We start from the raw sequence: 14,548 nt of genomic DNA, 5'->3' as shown, positions 1-14,548 counted from the left end.
TATCATTAAGAGGAACAGAGGTTTGGTGTGGTCAGACAAGAGAAGGCGTCTTAGGGACGGTCCTGTGGAGTGGGAGATCTGGAAGGAGAGGAAGTCTGCTGTTACTGACGGCCTCGCTATGCACCTCTATACATGCTATGCCACTGCATTTACAGAACACACGTTTATCACTTTGTCTACAATCAAAAAGCATATCCAGCAGCTTATATCCATTAATTAACTTACCAACGCATGATCAGTAACTGGGTTGCACTAGGAGATTTCCTCAATACTTCACTAGTGGTCCCAGTCGTAAGGAGGCTTTAACCATAGGAATCCAGTGTCGGAATACACCCAATGATCCTTCACAAAAGAGCCTTGACCAAGACTTTCTTTAAAAACTGTCCAAGTTCCACAGTTCAACAGGGTCTCAATTTCAGGTGGCAGAATTGTACTTTGGAATGGTAGGTGAAAATAAGTTAAAACTTCCTACCATGAAAAACAGCTCACTATACAAGGAGAAACTGGACCCGCAGCGAGAGGGAATTGGAATGCCAAGGAGCTGACGAAAACTGTCTTAAAGATGCAGCAACTCCTAGCGCCATGAATAACGAGCACAGGTTTAGTAGCGTGGCTTCCTTATATAGCCATGGTAACCAAAATAGCAACTGAGACTTTGGGATATCTCACAAGATCTCACTATGCAATATGCTTCAGAAAGACAGAAAGGATCTTAAAAAACAAATGTATGCGATTAGGTACACAATAAAATTATTTTTTCTCCTTAAGAGGATACCTCACGGGTGACTTACAGTATGCACCTACTTGCTAGATCACAAGTGTAAGTTTGGCGAGTCTGCTGCCCCAAGTGATGCTGCACTGAGCCCATTCTGAATCATGGACTCAACAGGACCAAGGTAAGGGCATGACCATTATATGGCATGAGAGAAGAGTTTGTATCAACATGTCCTGTTAGAAGGCATAGGTTTTGGTTACTGGAGTTTTGAGTGGGCAAAGTGGCAGAGCATTAGATAATCATGAGGAGCATGATATCATGAGGAGCATGGCAATTTTATATTCTATCAAAACATCTTGAACCCTTATGTGATGCTTCTAAGTCTTCCCAACATTTGCAAACCTTAGTAAAAGCTAAACTACAATTCAATACATATTCCTCTGAAAATGCATCAGATTTCTTTCTCAAATCCAGTGACCAATATTATGGAGGTCAAAACAGAATGGGGAAATTACCAGCCAATTATTTCAAAATCAAAAAAGAGCGTAAACTAACACTGATGTGTATGTAAAGATGAGGAAATCTCACAATCATTAGACTCCTGAGCACCCAAACCAAACTTAAAAAATATCTGACTATCTTCTCTCCATTACTAATTCATTCACTTCCCCTGAAATTAATTTTACTTCAATTGAACATAACATCTCTTTTAGATTAGATTAAATTACCTCAGCAGTACATCAACTATAAAATGAATAAGGCCCTTGACCCTGACACCTTTTCAATAGAATTTTATGTCCCCTTTTCAAATTTTTAAATTCTAAAACTTCTTACTCTTTTCAATCACTTTATAAATTCAGCAACACCACAGGGCACGTTTCAAGACGCCGTAATCTGTTTGATCCCCAAAGAGGACCATGACTCTAAATTTTGTAAACTATATCAACCTGTCTCACTAGTTAACACAGGTTATAAAACTGTTTGCCAAAAGCATAGCCTTTCGATTAGAATCCTACCTTACTAAATGAATTGGCCGAGAGCAGTCTGGGTTTGTTACAGGCTGCTTTTCCTCTGACAACACTAGGGGCATATTACCAACAACTAGCGATTATTATCGCTAAGATGGCCTAGCGGGAATATTTCGATCGCCCCCCTTCACCTGTTTTTATCGCTGAGATACCTTGCTATTAGCAAGGTTTATCTCTAAAACGATAAAAAACAGGCGAAATGCGTGAATATCGCTGTAAATACAGCGATATTCACACATTATCGTGACAATGCTCTTAGCCATGTTATCCACCTTTCATTGGATAACATGGCTAAGAACTGCTCTGGGCAGGCGTTAGCTTTTGGAGATATTCGCGCTTAGCGCAAATATTTCCAAAACTAAGCCATTGTTGGTAATAGGAGATAGCGATATTAGCGACTGTTTCCAGTCGCTAACATCTTGGCACGCCCACATTGCATGTCATTAGCGATAATTATCGCTGACATGCAATGTGGGCCCCAAGATGATCGCTATCGCCTACTAGCTGTCGCTAACTGGTGTTAGCGACAGCTTGGTAATTGGGTGATAAAATTATCGCCGCTTTAGCGGGAAAAAGTCCCGCTAAGGCGGTGATAATGGCCCTTGGTAACATGCCCCTAGATTATTTTTTAATGTGTTAAGTACATTTTCCTATTATGAACATCCCCTAGTGGCTGTCACACTTGATGCAGAAAAAAGCTTTTGATAGAATGAATTGGGAATTTATGTTTCTTACTTTGAAATTGTTAAATTATTTACTTAATATCTCTGCACCAAAAGCTGTCATTCTTGTCAATGATAAGCCTCCTACATCTTTTCCACTACAAAGAGTTGTGAGACCAGGATGCCCGCTATCTCCACTTCTATTTATATTGGCACTTGAAAATGAGAATACGTCAAAATGAAGACATTCAAGGCTTCCCCTACGAACAAAGTCAATTATAATTATCTGTATTACACAGAAAACATTCTTTTATTCTAGTAAAATCCTGTCCTTTTACTACCTCATTTTCTTACACAGGTTAAACCATTTGATGCAGTTTCTGGATAGAAATTAAACTCTGAGAAACCAGAGATACGGTGGCTAACATATACTGAACATATAATGAACATATACTTTAATATCAAGATGGAATTCCCCTTTTTCATTCTTGGTGGGGTCTTCTTTTTTCATAAAGATAATGATGACCAGTCATTGTATATACACATAGGGGCCCATTAGGATGGCGGGCGGATTGCCCCCGCCAGGCTGGCGGAAAAGGTCTAATATGGTGGCAGTGTCTTATAGACACGCCACCCATATTAGCATGGGCTTGTTTAGATGCCTTTTCGTGGCGGCGATGCCGCCACAGAAAGGCATGCGGTCTTCACTTTGGGGGCCCCCTGCGGGCCCCCAGAGTGAAGGAGAGGTGGGGGGTGCACACGGGGGTACCTGTGGTACCCCCCTGCATTTGCATAAACAAAGTGGCAGGCACCGCGCTGTGCCTGCCGCTTTGTTTATGCAAATGCATATGTGCATTTTTAGCATTGTGGCGGGCGGTGCTGAGAGCACCGCTCGCCACAATGTTAAAAATGCAGGATGCGCCCGCCACAGTGGCGGGCGCACCCTAATACCCCCCATGGGACCCCCTGCCCTTATGGCGGGTGGTCCCAATAACCGATAGGATGGCAGGCGGACTAAGTCCGCCCGCCATCCTAATGACCCCCTTAGTATGAGCCCTGTAACTTTTACCATTACTTTTATGAAATAAAAAATGTGACTCTCTTCTTTCTTACTTTTTATGGTACAATAAAAGATCTCATATCTTGCTCTCTAAATTGAAATGACTTAAAGACGAGGATAGAGTTAATTTCCCAAACTATATCCTCTATCATAAAGCATTTCTATACAGACAGTCCTCTTACTGGATTTCTGACTGTGACAATTCTTTCTCCCCTTTATGGTTAGACATGGGAAAATCTCTCATACAGCCTGTTTCTTTCGAATAATTTTTGCACCTCACAAAAGAACCTCCACATTTCTCTAACCCTATCTTTAAACAAACAAATACACTATTTCAACCAGTTCTTTTCTCTGATCAGATGGATATGCTAGATGGGTATGCGGAATGGTGGATCACTTGGCTGGCTGCTCAGAACGCTGCGATAAGTAGTGAGGATGGTTGTAGTAATTAGGTGCTGAGCATTGGCGGTGGGGAGATGGTTGAGGCCAGTTATAGTTGCACACACCAGTTGTGTGGCTTTTGCAGGCACAGAGACACTTGCACAAGCTGCACATCCTAACGATTCTATCAACAGGGAAGTTGGGTATTTATTCCGTCACTTTGAATTCCAAAAATGCAATGGAGACCTCACCGGCCTTGGCCATCCCTTAACCGCGCCCTCTCCCCCATCACCTCAATCTGCTCACGGTCCTAGCTCTGAGGCAATGGCACAATGCCAGGAGCAGAGGGAGCGGGAGGCACCTGTGTGGCCCCCTGGCGAGTGAGGAACTGAAGCCAGAAAGCTTTTGTCCACGTGGCTGAGCAGGCCAGTAGGATTCGCCTGGGCCGTACCATCTTGTGGCAGCACAGCAGCAAACAAGCACGTGAAGCTCCCCAAACCGGTGGGTGGGGCCAACACCTGTTTCCGTCCTCTGTTCGGATGTAGAGTTTGGTGCATTCTCCAGTAAGTACTGGGCCTTTCTATCCCAACAAGTCTCATCAGGGTTGGCCTGCTGAAATGAACCTGTGGGAAATGTGCATAGGTGTAGCATTAGCTGTCTGTGCTAAAGAGTTGTTTAGTAGAAAATCTCATCCCTATACATTTGAGAACGCGAACAAGCAAAAAATGTTGCGAAGTCGCGGAAAGCAGAATTTTGGGCAATTTCGCATTCTCCGCGGAAAGCGAAATGACCCAAATTCCGCACACGGAATGGAATTTGCCGCCCAGGCCTAATTAAAACAAATCAGGAACTCCACGGGATCAGGTGTCAACCCAGAAAATTTGCAAATCCAACATCAAGTGGGGGGAGGGTATTAGCTGTGTGCACTGTGGCAGCCTCATCACTCCAGAAATCAGAGGGAGCTTGGCACCTCCCTCCCTCTCCTGTCAGCTCACACCAAAGACTGTGTGAGTTCTGCTGTCCTGTCCATCGCTTGTCTACCTTCGACAGCATAAATTGACGCAAAATCCCTAATTTCCAAGGGAATGTGAGTAAAGTGTAAAATTTCACAACTTTATGAAGTTGTAAAGATTTCCATACAACTTTAGGAAGGTTGCAAGAATAAAAACTCCACAAGTTGGTACACCCCTAATCAACAGTCACATTTCTACCAGCACTTTGGTGTGATACCCCTGTCCTCAAACTTCAAACTGTCCACTTCATGTGGATAGAAACATCTTCACACTCTGGAATCTCCTTAAACAAGTCATGCTGTGGGAACATAAAGCTCTCTATAGGTCCAAATGGGAGAGAAAAGGGCCAGCTGGGACTATGTTTAACTGTACTTGGCATGTCTTGCTCATTAAGGAGCATATATATGAGACACTTTTGCAGTCTGAGCATTACTTTTTATTACGCTCCGGTGCCGCAAATTCCAAAATCATATCTATGAGGCCAAGCAAAGCCACTATGTAAAACAAGGCACAGCAAATCACTGCGTTGTCGTACTCTGCACTGGGGAGGTTTTTCCATGGGCATTGAGGTGTGGTGTGTTTTGCCATGCAACACCCATGGATTTTGACAGTTCTCCAGATTTACAAGAGCATGTAAAACTAGGGAAGCAACAAAACCTTAAGCCTCTTGAGGTGAGGTGTAAACCGAGAAATTACTTTATTTCTTCTCGTTTTTTGCTCTTTCTATCTATGCTGCATTCTGCCACACACATAGAAAGAGGAAAACCCTTCTTATAATTCTTTCTGTGCAGGACGGTGCCCCTTCCTGCACAAAGACAATCCTGCCGACAACACAGGCACATGGTGCAAGGGTGCCTGCATTGGGGCTAGGCTGCTGAAACTGCACCAGTGCCAAGGGAAAGGGCAAAAATGCACTGTATTGCATAAACACGGTGCATTCCTGCCCTTTCATTTGGCGTAGGGTATCGCAGCAAGCTGACATGCTGCGCTCCCCTATGCCAAATCCCCATAAATGAGGGCGTAAGTGTATATGGCAGATAGTGTGCCGTCATGAACTCGAAAGGCACATTCCATTCACATTATTTTTGGATTAAATGTACTCTGTTGTGTCCAACTAGTTTGAGGTCATAGGCTCAGCTAGCAGGGTTATATTGGAAATGAGGTGACTGTGAGCTAAAATACAGCCTGTGAGATGATCGCTACATCAGTAGGGTCAACAAAGACCTTCACAAGTGGAAAGCAGTGATGAACTGCAAGGAAGGGAAGGGACAGGGAACTGGCGTTTGTTTTGGCAGAGCAGCATGCTTGTGTTTGGCCTGGAGCAGGTGTTGGTGCTGAATTACAACCCATGTTGCTGTTTTCACTAGAAAACCATTGGACATTTGTAATGCTCTACATTAAAACTAGAGCGGCTCTGGACCGCTAACAGGTGTGCCCCGGATGACACAGTGAAGTGATTTACCCTTTATAAGTGGAAGTAAAGAAGCAGATTTAGAGTGCAACCCCTAGAGGGTGCCAAATTACAAAAGAAGGGCTGAAAACAGCATTTTATATACAGGTGAGGAGTGTTCCATCAGAATTTTTTTTTTTTTCCTGCAATGCTAAACATCCTTGCACCACCCCTGGTTCTATGGAATCACTAACTCATAGGTAAACATCAGGACATATCTAACGGAACATGAGCTGTTTAGAATGTGACAGGGTCTGGGGGATCAGTAGAGGGCTGATGCCAACTAGGGTGTACAGCTAAATACAGAGTGTATTCTGAGGACCTGCTCAGACAGACCTTGGGTTATAATTTGAGTTCTGCACATAAATCTTTACATATGGCTGCTAATAGTTAGCTGTGGTGATTCTAGATTTAGGGAGCTGTGGGCTATATCTTCAATTCTCCCCTTCTCAGTCAGGAAACAAGGCTCTTTGTTACACATCTACAAAGCCCCCACACATGATTGTCATCCCATATGCTCAGACCCACATCCTCAATGTGGATATGTTTCTCTCCTTCACGGTTAGACTCAGCGGACATGGCGGTCATTCCTCTTGGATTCCAGGAGCACCCTTAAGCTTCATCTTTTCAGAATCATCATCAGGTTGTTTTGTCTCCTGGGGTCCTCTCTTTGGTTTGAATGCCTTGAGGTGCAAAATCTAAGAGTTTAAACATGGAGGTCTTCTGGACGTCTTCAAGGTTTCCCTACTTTCATTTCCTATGGGGTCCAGTCCAAGGTCACACAATCCACAAATATAGCATCTGTGGAACATGTGAAGTTTGAACTTTGAAGGCCACATTTCTAATCTTAGTAGGCACCTTCAGGTACAACATTGCTTTATAGGTGAGTGACTTTGTCTTGAGGAGGCAACTGGTAAATAAGCTTTATTTAAACGTGAACAAAATAAATTGCAATATTCTTTCTGAATAGACTTTACATTGGAATCTTCTCAGGCCTGAAATTCTTTTTTAAATCAGGAGGCCTCCAAAGTAGCCACGCAGACTAGCACCAGAGGCTGGACTCACAAAGAGTTTACTCAGAATCAGTGTGACATACTGCTGACTTCCGGCTGAATTTACAGGAAGAAGTCTCAGTAACTCATGGAAAATAGATACTTTGACTCGGGTTTCAAGTCAATAGCAAGGTACCTTCACAACAAACTGTTGGGTTGTACCCAAGTTGCCCATCCAGCCTAATTCTGACCTCTCTCCATTTCTCCAGTTCTGGCATTTTTGCATGCAGGGATTTTACAAAGAAGTCCTTTAGCATGAGCTAAGTTTATGTCATATATATCGCGGGGCACCGGCCTCCAACATATTTTTGTTAGTCTGAGTACAGATCTGAGGGGAAATGCAATAATATGTGTCTATATATCACTTGGTAATTATAGTTAGGACCAAAGGAAAAACATTTTTGTTTTCCTTATAACTTTTGCAATGTTTGATGAATTATTAACACAAAGCTGTGCAACAATAGGGTCTCACCCACCTCAACTCCTTCCTGGAATGTACTGGGGTGATCTCCCAAGCTAGGGCTGAGACGAAGGGGGTAGCAGTATCCCAAACGACATGTTCCCTATGCAATTTTTCAAAGGAAAATTAAAGACACCTACAACCAAAATGACTGAAGGCTTAACTTTAGGCTGACGTATATGCATTAAAAGGGGGCAATTAAGAGTTTGCAAGGGTGTTAGATTGCCAAGTCAAATTGGCAGTTTAAAACAACTCCCTGAGATTTTAAAACAGAAGTTGTGTGTGGACGGTTTCCTGCTGGTCTAAGGAGTTGATCAAATCTCTGACGTCTTACAGGAGCTTATCAAGCCTCCATTTAAAGGAGCACCTGTAATTCACTTGAATTACTGTGTTTGGTCAGACTACATTCTGTGAATATATATATTATGATTGGGAGAATATGTGACCTTGTAAGCCACTGGAAATGACCTCAGAACATTTGAATCTCGTGTAGCTGTTTGAGGTGATTTGCCCATTGCTATTGACTGCCCCTACCAGGACTGAAGCGCACTGTTGAATTGGATTTTGATTGGGAGCTCAAGACTGATTAATCTACTCCTGATGGATCATAAATATGAGATCCACCTTTGAAAGAACCTTGAAGATGTCACATGCATAACAAAACACGCGTTGGCTGTGCTTTATGATGTCAACTACTCCATATTGAGGCTGTACTTAATGATGTCACCTACTCTATATTGATGAAGATCTCAACTTAGACTCATACTTATTGGACCACTTATTTGTACTGTTGGAACTTACGTACGAAGCTGTGTATTTTGATACTGAATGAGTGCTGGGATATCTCTCTTGTATGCATCATAGGTACAGTGACCCAAGATCCACTGCATACTTGGCAGCTTCGTTAGTAGGGTGTCTGGATATCTTGATATAGTACCACATTCGGAAGATGTTTAATTACCCACAAAGATTGCATATTTTCAGGATGTGCGACCCAGTGACCACTACTACCATTTTGTTTATTTATATAACTGCACAGTGGTCCCCACTGTGTAATATATGTGTATGTGTGCGTGTGAGAGTGAAAGAGAGAGGGAGAGAGAGAGAAAGTGAGAGAAAGCGAGAGAGAGAGATAAAAAGGCAAGTACAGAAGTCTGAAGGACTCCACAATCAATCTGACAAAATGATGATCTAAACAGTGATAGAGGTACAGCTCGAATTCAACCAGTCAGAAAGGATTTGAAACAAAGTAAGGAAGCTGCAGCTGCACCGATTTCTTGCACTATATCAAGAAGGGATTTTCAGTGGTCAACTGAATTTTGCTGATAACTCCAGGCACATTAGGACTCAGAAACCATATTGATTAGACTTGAATCTTAGATTATCCGAGATACAGATCAAAAAGAGTCTCACTTCTCCTTATAATTCCAAACGTCGGGGATTTAGAAAGCTGGATGCCAGGACATATATTTGTAATTATCCATTTCCAAGTGTTCCACAAGGTAATCTAATGAGTTTTCAGGTTTTTCAGGCGCAAACACAATCTTTCTTTCCTTTTTAATTGGCAGGTCAAATATAGCAGTTGATCGACAAGTACTAATTAAAAATTTGATATGCAAAAATTGATTATACAAAATGCAATTAATTAATTAACACATTGACTATAAATAGACAAATATAAAACAATAAAATATTTAAGATAAAATCGCTACTATATCACAATCAATATAGGCTTTCTCAACAACCAGAGGCTCCAACCCTGAATCTTACAAAGAGGAAATAAGGACACACATGCAATACTTAATTTCAATTAACCATACACAGGGTTAGAGTCGTTTTTTGTCTAATTGACAATGCATCAAACAAAATTTAGAGACTGCAGACAATAGTGTGATCACAATTACAAATTCTAAGAGGAATTACACGGTGCTGTCCACCTAGCTCTTGATGCAAATTTGTTGGGCAAAAGAATAATACATTCTCTAGGATCTCATTAACAAACATAAGTGCCGGACACAGAGTAGACCTGTCCTGTGATGAAGCCCATGTTTATTTTATTTTAATTTCTTCTATAGCGCAGGAATCAATCCCGTAAGGGTATCTCCGCGCTTAGCCAGCTCTAGAGTTATCAGGTAGAGCATCCTGGGAAGTTATATGGACAGAAATGCTTCTTGGTAGAGAAGGGTTTTTAATGTCTTTCTGAAGGACAGGTAATTGGTAGTTGTTCTTAGGTCGATGGGAAGTGTGTTCCACAGGGCAGGGCCAACAGAGGAGAAGGCTCGGTCTCCTTGTCTAGATTTCTTTGTAACAGGGGGTTTTAGAAGAGCTTGGTTGCTTGAGCGGAGAGACCTGCTGGGCTGATACAATTCCAGGGATTGAGATAGGTATTTAGGACTTGCTCCATACAGGCATTTATGAACCGTGCAGCAGATTTTAAAGTTGATGCGCTGCCGTATGGGAAGCCAGTGCAGTTCTTTCAGCAAGGGCTTAGAGGGAGTCCTGGCAGGTGCACCCATGACCAATCTTGCTGCCGTATTCTGGACTACCTGCAGACGACCTACTGCATCTGCATTTGCCAATGTCAGCAGGCCGTTACAGTAGTCCAGGCGACTGGTTACCAAGGCCTGTACAAGTGTCTTTCTACAGGTGGCAGGAAGATATGGGAAGACACGCCTGAGTAGGCCAATGGTGTGGAAACATATTCCTGCGATGTAATTTGTGTGTTCCTTCAGGGTCAGTTTTTGGTCCAACTTCACTCCAAGATTTTTTTTTTTACATGAGGTTTGGATGCAGGTACTGAGCCGAGATCTATTGGCCACCAGTCAGGGGACCAAAGGATACTAGCTTTGCCAAAGAGCATGACCTCTGTTTTTGTTACATTGCACTGGAGGCAGTTCCTCGCCATCCAGTGTGACACCGCCCTCATACCCTCAGCAAAATTCTCCTTGACTTTGGGGCCAAGGGAGCTGAAAGGGTAGAGGAGCTGGGTGTCATCAGCGTAGGAAACCGGTATGAACCCATATTTCCGCACAATCTCAGCAAGGGGGGCCACATAAACATTGAACAATGTGGGGCTGAGGCATGAGCCCTGTGGTACCCCCTTCGTGAGCACCCTTGAGATGGAACGAAAGGGGCCCAGGCTGATGGATTGCGATGTTGAGGTAAGCATGGCCACTGGTAGAATGCCATTCCCAAATTGTAGAAAAAGCTAACATGCATATACAGGGCGGAAGATGTCTAAAAGTTTCTCCACCGTAGGCATGTTCTTGTACAAAAGGAAACACTTGGTGCAATTACCCAAATGGCTAGAAGATTCATTGTGAGAGACAACCTTTCCTCAGAACCTTGCTTTGGCAACAGCGACCACGGAAGTTAGAATAGAAGAAGGCTCTTTCCAATAGTTGCCTAGCCCCTGGTAATGTAGAAGATTTGTACTCTAAGACACACTGATTCATTATAGATAATAAATCATGTAAACAAAGAAGAATCTGGTCTGAAAAACTGTTTAACCAGCTAATTAGTTAATATACCAAGGTAAATTTTGAAGTAGGCTCACAACTGGTATTTTTTACTGCAATACATTTATTCATTTAATATTTTCTATTGCAGAATCTTTGAGGTATATTTATCAAGTACCTTTAAATAAGATTCAGTGCTCACAACTAAGTGAAAAGAACATGCAGTGACAAGTGTGTAATAAAAACCTGCATTAAGGAACAAAAACACAACGTATGACTCCTTGAATTATTTTTGTAAAGTGAATGAATGAATGAATTGCTTTATTTCGATATATTAACATATCATAAAAGCATTACAATACAGAATAGAAAATAATACATTATAATCGACAATAGACATTATAAATCTACAAAGTCAATGATAAAACATTAATAAATTATTTTCCCAGGCATAAAAACAGCTTAAGGGCTGGTTCCACTAACATTTACTGAAGCAGGAGTTTCCTTACAGTTCTTATCCGCCATGCCCAGGCCAGAAATTTAGCCAGGCAACAGGCGAACAAGGGACGTGCATCAGATCGTAATATGCCTAAAGCCTCCAGATACGATCTAGTGCCGAGGCTCCTGCATAATGGTTTCAGCCATCTGGACCTGGGCGCTATATATGCGGGACATTCAAACAACAGGTGGGCAGTAGACTCAACCTTTAATTCACAAAAAGGGCAGTATGGTATGGTTTGCAGCGAAGGCTTCCAACTTGAAGTTAGCTGCCCTAAAGGAAGGACTCCCACCCTGAATCCAAAATACAGCGATCTGTCCCACGGATTAGGGATCAAATCCAGGTAGGGTTCTCTACAAGGGAGTTCCTTAATTAGTAGGAACTCTACAGCCGATCTACAAAGATTGGGATTGCTCATTCTCGCATTAGACGCCCATGACCAGTAGATTTTCTTGAGCATCTGTTTTGATGGAGCTGTTCTGTTAACCCAAGCATCCCCTAAACCTATTTCATAGAGAAGCCGCTTAACTTCCCTAAGCCAGCCGACCTTATGCCAGCCAGGCAAAGCAAGGAGTTCTCTTAGGGCATCAGCATAACTGCACAATTGTCGTACATTCCAAATCCGGGCCCATAATAAGAGGGGGCGTAGCCTGACTTGCTCTCTTATTGGGCGTGTGCCTGCATCAAGCAAGAGGGGGAGTGTAGGGGTACTATGTGGCAACTTCATAAGATCCTTATGGAAGTTGTTTTCGAGGTATGTTAAGGTGTTAACTCTCTGTACACCCCACAGTTCTGCGCCAAACAAGGCCGCACTCACCACCCTTGCCCTGTAGATATCTAATAATGCCCCAATGGGTTTTAGAGATGAGGCACGTTGTTCTCTTATCAGGGCCCCTGTAACCCTCTTATGGGTCAGGAAGACTTTTTGGTGGTGGGACTTCCAATTCATCGAAACAGAAAGTCGTATACCCAAATAGTCAAATTCTTTCACCCTTTCAAGTGGGACTAAGTCTAGGACAGGGGGGATTACAGTTTTCCTAGGGGGGTTCAGAACAAGGAATTTGGTTTTGCTTATATTTATGGCTAGGCCCTTGGTGTCACAAAAGTCCTTAAAGCTAGAAAGCAACCTTTGAATGCCAGCAGGGGTCTTTGAGATTAGGAGGGTGTCATCTGCAAATAGGAGCGTGGGTATTTTTCTACCAGCCAGGGAAGGTGCATCTGATGGAAGTTGCAGAAGATGCTCAACCACTCCGTTTACATATAGTGAAAACAGGGTGGGAGCTAGCACACAACCCTGGCGAACGCCCCTATCTACAGGGATGCAAGATGTTTTTTGCCCCTGGTTACCCCACCTAATCTGAGCAAAGTTGCATTCATGAAATTTGATAAGCAATCCCAGCAAGTATGGGGGGATACCCAACCCTTCTAGGGCATTCCACAATTGGGCTCGTGGGACCAGGTCAAAGGCAGTCCGCAAATCTATAAAGACTAAATACAGACTGCCCTTGCCCAATACAACCACTTTCCAATACAGCATTAATAGACGAAATGTCTGTTCGATGGTACCTATTCCTGATCTGAATCCGGCCTGGAAATCTGATAATACCTGATTTTCCTCCGCCCAATGGAGAATCCTACCTAAGACTACTTTACCCGCTACCTTTTGGGTAGAGTCGAGCAGACTAATTGGACGGTAATTGGCTGGGTCGTCCCGACAGCCTTTCTTAAAGATCGGGACGACCTCAGCACCCCTCCAAGAGTCAGGTAGGCAGCCTCCCAATACAGCCTCGTTCAAAAGTGAGGCAATTAGTCTACTCCACACACATACATTTTCCTTCAACAGATCGCCGGGGATGCCATCCGGGCCAGCAGCTTTGTTGTTAACAAGGCACCTAATTGCCCCCTCTACTTCCTTTACACTGAAGGGGCAATCATTGATTGTTAGGGCAACCGGCAGTCTGAGTGGGAAATCCATGTTAAGTTGTGATACATCTGGAGGGATAGAATATAGTTTAGAAAAATGGGCGAACCAAGCCTCCCCTGGGATGTTACAAGTCAGTTGTGCATCAATGGGCTTATCCCTAGCTCTCATCAGGTCCCAGAACCCCTTAGAGTCTTTTTTAGAACTAGCCTCCATTAGGTCACTCCAGAAGTTGGAATCATGTACTTCCTTAGCAGAGGCTATAGTTTTTTTATATACATTCCTGGCAAGTCTGATTTATCCTGGGATTTTGGATTTCACAGCAAGGATGAGTTCAGATTTGGCATCCCGACATTCTGAAGAATACCATTTGTCTCTAGACTTGGAGACACCTTTCATTACGGCCCTTAGCCTGTTTTGCGGAATAATAAACAATTCACTTAGTGCCGAAATGGTTTCTGTGAAGGTCGTCAAAACAGTGTCATCGGTATTTTCCGGAGCATCTAAACTTGACATCACTGCTGTCATTATAGTCTTTGCATGTTCCATCCTGCCCTCGTCCGCTGCTACTTTTGCCCATTTTAACCACCTGCCACAGTTTGAAGGAGCAAGTTCGTGAGATATTTTCCATGCAGAGGTGACCTTGACCAATTTACTGTCATGCCACGGCGCGGTAAGGGTTAGAGACAAGGGATTGTGGTCGCTATCGCAAGACGATATAACTTCCATATCTTGGTGGAACGGCCATAGATTGTAGTTCAGCATGATGTAGTCTATTCTGGAGGTATGACCCACCCTATTATAAGTGTGCGCTCCCCTGAGATCTGAGTTGGAGCGACCATTAGTTGC

This window comes from Lissotriton helveticus, chromosome 2_1, assembly GCF_964261635.1.
Source record: "Lissotriton helveticus chromosome 2_1, aLisHel1.1, whole genome shotgun sequence".
Classification (NCBI taxonomy): Eukaryota; Metazoa; Chordata; class Amphibia; order Caudata; family Salamandridae; genus Lissotriton; species Lissotriton helveticus.
This window is presented reverse-complemented; position numbering follows the sequence as displayed.